Raw genomic sequence first — 8,169 nt, forward strand, 5'->3', positions numbered from 1 at the left:
GACTCCTTCCTCTAACATTTTACCTACTTCATCATTTATTTCATTCTGGAATTTCATAGGGAGTCTGTACGAGGGTACATATATAATTTTCTGCTTGTCCTTTAACCTTATTTGATGCTCGATCACATCTGTTTTTCCTAAGGATCCATCCGTAGTGGAAAAGACATCTTGATATTTAGTTAAAAGTTCAAAAATTTTCTGCTGAATTTCTTCGTCTTGAATGTCCTTACTGATTTTATTTTTAATAGATCGCAAAAGGGATTCATCGGCAACTGATTGAGAGTGATTGATTTCAGAAACGGTAAGAATACGATGTTTATAAACTTCTACATCCAAGATATGTTGATTTTTGTGAATTACTAAAGTGTTATTTAAATGATTAAAGACTTCGATATTACATTGCTGATGTGAGCCTACTGTATAAATAGCTTGTGTGACAGACAATCCGTTCGTTTTCAAAGTATCGGAAAGGATTAATATTTCAGATCCCGGTAGTGTTTTCTTTATTTGCACTATTAAATTCGAAGGTATGTTTGGTTCGATAGATTGCGTGCAAGATGATATTACGGGTGAACGAGAATTCTGCTGGGTTGCGTATATTATTTCTTTATTAATGAGACAAGTTATTGGTTCTTCAACGTACGTTACGGTTACATTTGTCGTCTCCTTTTTATCCAAAACTGATTTTAAGGTATTAGAAGACTTATAGAATTTCCCTTTGATATACACGCCGTGCTTGGCAGGAGCTAAGATAATGTTTTGATTTCCCATAGATGGGTATCCTATAATTACAGCTGGATACATATTAATGTTTTTTACAACAACAAATGTATCGGCAAACGTGCGATTACCGACTCTGAACTGAACATGAGTTATGCCTATGACGTTTAATTCATTATTTCCTATACCTGAAAGTCTAATTCCTGATTTTTCAATCGGAAAGTTCGAAAACAACAAATGATGTGTCTTCAAATCCATGATATTACGTGGACTACCAGAGTCAAAAAATAACGTAAAGGATTTGTGTTCTAAATTTACAGCATATAAGGTTGGCCGTAACTCATTTTAGCTTATTATTGCATGAATTCGTTGCAAATCTACGGGAGCATGCACTGTTTTACTTAATTCGGCCGTGTGTTTCATAGGAAAATCTATTGTCTCACAATTATCTGATAAAACATTAAATTGATTATTCAATACTATTGATGTTGACATGAATGACCTTGACCCAAAATCACTCTCTTCCCCTCTAGAGTTAACTATGTGGTATTTGCTTTGCTCTGCACATTCTGAAAATTAGTCTGACCTTGCGAGGTCTGGTTTGACGGCCCAGGCTCAGCGATATTTGAAGAAGTGTTTGTTTGTTTTGGACTCTGAACTGCATTGACATTTGGTTGTGTCTTCTTATTGTTAAAATGAGGATTTTTCTTTTTATTTCCATATGGAACTGACTGTGGAATTGACTGTGTATTTCTGGGATATTGTTGTGTCTTACGCGAGTAACATTGACTATATGAATGCATTGCAGTGTTGTGAATTGAACAAAATTTCGTTCTGCAGTCTGCGCTTATGTGACCTTGACGTTTGCAGTTATAATACGTCAATCCCGCTACTGGACTGCTAACTACGTTCACTGTTTGTGGTTTTGTTTCATTCTTTGCAAAAACTTGAGTTAACACGGGATCGAGATCTGGACACTTGGACATGTGTTTCTTTATCTGTTTATAAACATCCAATTCCGTACTTGCAGGCGTTAACTTCTTATCAAAACACCGCACTAAAGCTTCAGGCAACATAAGTGTCATACAAGTTAAATACATTAATCGTAAAAAATCTTTCACGGAGATGTTATCGTTAGTAACCCAAGTGGAATTACCTAAAATGTCCTGATATTCGTTAAGCCTATCAGCTATGAGAGCTGCTCTCTCAATAACATTAAGCCGATTCATAGTGGCTTGATTAAGTGTATTTCGTAACGTTAATACTACATCCAAGGCTTCCTCCCCCCCATAGATCGCGCGTAACCTAACTTTGAAATCATCCCAAGTAACTGCTTCTTGAAATGAAACACCTCTTAAATACGCACTCGCATCCCCCTTAGAAAAATCTATAAAACTTTTAGCTTCTCGTAATTGTACAAAAGGGTCTACGATTTGTTTGGCATTTAAATGGGCATCGACGGATGAAATCCATGACTCCACATTTTGTGGCAAGAACCCGTTGACTCGACCCTGAAAAGGAAGGATTGCTGACCTGGCATTTACAAGCGTCACAATTGGAGGAGGATTAGTCTGGCCTACACCACTAGGTCCAGGGGAAGGGCTGACAGGAGGAGTCATGACTGCTGTATTTTTTTTTCTATCTCTTCGACCCCTTGCAATTCTATCAAAATATATATATGAGTACAGACGCTCACTGCGTAAACGCATATGTATAACAAAATTCCCCAAACAATGTCACTAATCCCATAACATTCCCCGAGAATTTCTGAAAGAAAAAGGAATTAGCACAAAGAAAGAGAAATTCTAAATGAGAATTCGGAGTTTCCTTTAACAAAGATTAGCAATTCACTCACCCCAGTAATAATCGACTAACGACTCGTGATAACTACACTTCACTGCCCAAACTGGAATGAATTCAAAAAATCTGTACTTAGATTATATATGGATCTGCGTGATGTCAACACGTCCTCTCTCTCTCTCTCTCTCTTGATGTTTTGTTAGCGATGTATCGTTCGAGTTTCTTGTTGAATGTAGTTCTTCCTGGGTATGTTTTGCAATTGTTGAACGCCAGTCCTTGGGTTTCCTAGGATGTTGATTGAAGATTCAGGTTGTATTCTAACATTTGTTAATGTTAACCGTTCCGTTGGACTATAATATTTTAGTCAAAATTGTAGATCCATCTAGATAATGTTGAGTTCTTGAAGATCTTTCTCTGGTTTTACAGCTTTTATTTTGAAGTCTTGAAGATTTTTCTCTAATTCTTAGAGTTTAACCGCTGCCACCATTTATTGGCGTGCTACTGTTATAAGCACACATTGAGTATGTGTTGTTTCAGATGTATGTAAATGGATAACAGAATACATCTTATTAGCTTTAAAGTATTTATTCTATAAAAACAACAGAGTTAAACATCTCCATCACTGGAGGAAGCTGGGTTGGTCAGATGACCAATTCTGGTGAAGTATAGATATGAACTGACTAATTTATCGATATCACAGATATCGTATGCTTAGTTTATATTAGACTCGTCACAAACTCGGAAGACACCTGCATCCGGTGACGTCACAAACTTTCACACGCTGAGACAATGTGTTGACGTTTAAGAAGAATGTCATATTGTCGAGGTTTGCATTGTATGTCCTGTTTATGATTTGAATGACTACAGCAAGTCCCACGGCTAGCTCCTGCATCTAACATGACATATTACGTCATGTGTTTTAAACATGTAATATTAACTATTCTAATTATTACATATATATATATATATATATATATATATTTATATATACATATATATATATATATATATATATATATATATATATATATATATATATACTCGTAGATATATATACACACAAATCTATATACTGTATATATATATACATATATATATATATATATATATATATATATATATATATATATATATATATATAGATAGATAGATAGATAGATAGATAGATAGATAGATAGATATACACGTGTGTGTGTAGCCTTGGCTGAGGCTCAACATCCAAATCAAAACTGATAAAACCCTCTGGAACTAAAGAAATTCCTTATGATAGAAAGCCTAAAGTATTATTATTATTATTATTATTATTATTATTATTATTATTATTATTATTATTATTATTATTATTATTTTTATTTACAAGCTAAGCTCCAATCCTAGTTGGAAAAGCTAGATGTTATATGCCCCCGGGGTCCGACAGGAAAAAATAGTCTAGAGAGGAAAGGAAATGAATAAACTACAAGAAAAGAAATGTACAACTAAAATGAATTATTTTGAGAACAGCAGCAACATAAAATTAGATCTTTCATATATAAACTGTAACAACTTCAAAAAAGCAAGAGAAGGAGAAATAAGATAGATAGCATGCCCGAGTGTAACCTCAAGCAATGAAGAAGAAAGACTTGGTGGAACTGTAAGTGAACATTTTACATTGCAATGTGAAGCAAAAACAGCATTATAGCGTCTGTTTACTTGTGTCTATATATCTTAGACCCATGGCATAGGCTTAAATGTACAGTGCGTGTAGTCTGGTTTGTTGACTACAAGTTTATAAATATAAAATTAGACAAAATAATTTTTGTTGACATCATCGCTGTTACTTATATCCAGCCTTTCGTGTTTTCCACAGATTTTGGCATATTTTGACCAATAGATACTGTTTTCAGCTTTATCGCTTTAGTCTTCAATTTGACGCCATTCATTCTACCAAGCAAGAGCCAGTGCCAGAATCTCCCCTTGTGCTACAACTTTTATGGACTTTCATGGGGATCGTCTCCAAAACTTCCTCAATGTAACTAAACGACGCATGCTGGAATTTTTCATGTCTTGTGAGAAATGTTATGACGATAAAATAGAGATGTTATATGATCACTGTTTTGTTAAATGTTCTATCAGTTTGTATATTGCTTCAACCACGTAAGTACTTTTACATTTGTATAGCAATGACCATTATTTTTAAAATCTCAGTTGTGTATCCATGGCAAGCATATGTATAAATTAAAGCATGTGGTAATTGAGTTCTTTGCTCTATATCACTGGAAATAAAAGACAGCAAAAAAATTCTTATGTCTGGTTGTGTTTTTCTTGTTATATTCATTCACTTTGTTCGATTCACCAAGAATCAGAAAAATATAACAGTCGTGACATCTTTAATATGGGCTGAAATAAAGAATGCGACCTGTTACAAATTAGATATGAGCCGCTAGCTGCGTCTACCATTATCCGGCCGCCAACTAGTGGCGACTCAAATAAGCAAGTACCTCATTGTAAAACTGTCATTTTCCTAGGAAGTTGTAATGAAAAATATTTACTGGCTGCTAACACAAGAGCCTGTGCCTTTCATAAGGCAAGATGTTCCTTTTGAGTTATTAAAAGATTTTACTTGTAATTCTGGATTTTATTTTCGTATTGATACCAAAAAAGTAAGGTAAGTCTTACAGAAAAATATAAAATAGTTATCTCAAATTATCTAAAACTGATTCAGCAAAAATTCTGGCCTTCCATTGTGTAAGGTATAGCCCAAACAAACCAATAGAAAATTGTTAACCTTCAATGTAACTATCTAGACATTACGATAACAAATGTTTCAGCTCACAAAGGAAAATATTCACCTAGTATAATTGGAATAGAAAAAAAGTGAGAAAAATAGCTCACTTGATAGTGTTAGTACAGCGTAAGTAATAAGTGGATGCAGAAATATTAATGTCAATAGACTGTGGACAGAGAAGAAACATTTAAATGATTAAAAGAGTATCTGCGAATGTAATTTAGACAAGAGAGTTTGATATGAAGGAAGTGAAGAGAGCATAAAAGAAAATTGTGTAGTAAATGTTCGGTACGGTTAGAAATACAAAAATAAACCGACTGGAAGGGGATCATGTAAAATCCCAAGAAGGGTGTGATGGAGTAAAATTACGGATGTTAAGTAGTGGTATGAGGAAATAAGATATTTAGGGAATGAAAGGAAGAGATCATTTTACAGAAGAGATCTTCAACTAACATATAGGTTGATGGGTAGAGCGGTTATTATTATTATTATTATTATTATTATTATTATTATTATTATTATTATTATTATTATTATTACTAGCTAAGCTACAACTGTAGTTGGAAAAACAAGATACTATAAGCCCAAGGGCTCCAACAGGGAAAGATAGCCCAGTGAGGAAAAGGAATAAGGAAATAAATAAACGATGCGAACAAATAAACATTAAATCATTCTAAAAACAGTAACAACGTCAAAACAGATATGTCATATATAGTCTATAAAAAGACTGATGTCAGCCTGTTCAACATAAAAACATTTGCTGCAACTTTGAACTTCTGAAGTTTTACTGACTCAATTACCTGATTAGGAGGATCATTCCACAACTTGGTCACAGCTGGAATAAAACTTCTAGAATAATGTGTAGTATTGAACCTCATGATGGAGAAGGGCTGGCTATTAGAATTAACTGCCTGCCTAGTATTACGAACAGGATGGAATTGTCCAGGAAGATATGAATGTGAAGAATGGTCAGAATTATGAAAAATCTTATGCAACATGCATAATGAACTAATTGAACGACGGTGCCAAAGATTAATATCTAGATCAGGAATAAGAAATTTGATAGGCCGTAAGTTACTGTCCAACAAACTATGATGAGAATCAGCAGCTGAAGACTAGACAGGAGAACAATAGTCAAAACAAGGTAGAATGAAAGAATTAAAACACTTCTTCATAATAGATTGATCACCGAAAATCTTGAAAGACTTTCTCAATAAGCCAATTTTTTGTGCAATTGAAGAAGACACAGACCTAATGTCTTTCTCTAAAGTAAATTTTCTGTCGAGAATATAAATTTTAAAAGAGGCATACAAAGTTAAAGAAACATTATCAATACTGAAATCAGGATGTTGAGGAGCCACTGTCCTTGACCAACTTACAATCATACTTTGAGGTTTGTTAGGATTCAGTTTCATACCCATAATTTGCACCATGCACTAATTTTAGCTAGATCTCTATTAAGGGATTCAGCAATCCCAGATCTACATTCAGGGGATGGAATTGATGCAAAAAGAGTAGCATCATCTGTATATGCAGCAGGCTTATTTTCGAGGCAAAACCACATGTCATGTGTATATAGAATGAAAAGTAATGGGCCAAGAACACTACAATGTGGAACACCATATATCACATTCCTATTTTCACTATGGTGCCCATCAACAACAAAAAATCAATAATAATGCTAAGAAATGACCCACCCACTCCCAACTGTTTGAGTTTGAAACAAGGGCCTCATGATTAACACAGTCAAAGGCAGCACTAAAGTCAAGGCCAATCATACGAACTTCGTAACCACAATCAAGGGATTTCTGTACAGCATTGGAGATTGTAAGAAGGGCATCACATGCTCCAAGGCCTTTACGAAAACCAATTTGCAAACTAAGGAATAGATGATTACCTTCAGCAAACCTATTAAGGCATTTTGCCAAAAGACGTTCAAAAACTTTAGATAATATGGGAGTTATGGAAATTGGGTGGTAATCAGTTGGACTTGAGCTACCACAAACACATTTACATAGTGGAGTAACATTACCAGTTCTCCAACGAATGCTAAAAGCTCCTCTTCTTGCTAACTTGCACAAAAAAACAGATAACTTTGGAGCCAAGAAATCTTCAGTCTTTATAAAAAACAAAGGAAAAATACCATTTGGGTCTACACCTCCATAACCATGAAGGTCCATCAACAAAGCTTTAATTTCAAGACATTGAAAGGCTAAACTAGTTTATCTATCCTCAGGAAAACAGGAGTGAGGAAGTTCAAGTTTTTCATTACTCTGTTTACTGTCAAAAACATCAGCCAAACGGTTGCCAAAAGGGATGCCTTTTCCTTCGGACAGTGAGTGACTGAACCATCTGGTTTAGGTAAAGGAGGAACTGTTGTATCTACACCAAAGAGTGCAGATTTAAGGGTAGACCACCATTTATGTTCCAGAGTTGTACCAGAAAGGGTTCTTGTATGATTAAATTGTATTCCTTTTCAGTTGAAGCATAAACTCTCTAAGTAATAGCTCTAAGCTGTGTATAGTTATTCCACGTCAAATCTGATCTATTAACTTTCCAAAGATGATAGGCCTCCTGCTTCTCCAAATAAGCACATCTACAATCATCATTGAACCACGGTTTGTCTTTCATCCGGTACCTTAGCACACGAGAAGGGATATGCCTATCAATTATGTTCACTAGATTCTCATTCAAAGGGACAACAGTATCAACACTACTATATAATTTTGACCAATTCAAGCACAAAAGATCATGCAAAAACCCATTCCAGTCTGCTTGAGATTTCATATAAATTTTACAAGAGTATGATACATCAGGGACAAGCTGCTCAGTGTTCACTACTAATGAAATCAAGGCATGATCAGATGTCCCGACTGGAGAACCAA

Source organism: Palaemon carinicauda, chromosome 15 (genome assembly GCF_036898095.1).
Source record: "Palaemon carinicauda isolate YSFRI2023 chromosome 15, ASM3689809v2, whole genome shotgun sequence".
Classification (NCBI taxonomy): Eukaryota; Metazoa; Arthropoda; class Malacostraca; order Decapoda; family Palaemonidae; genus Palaemon; species Palaemon carinicauda.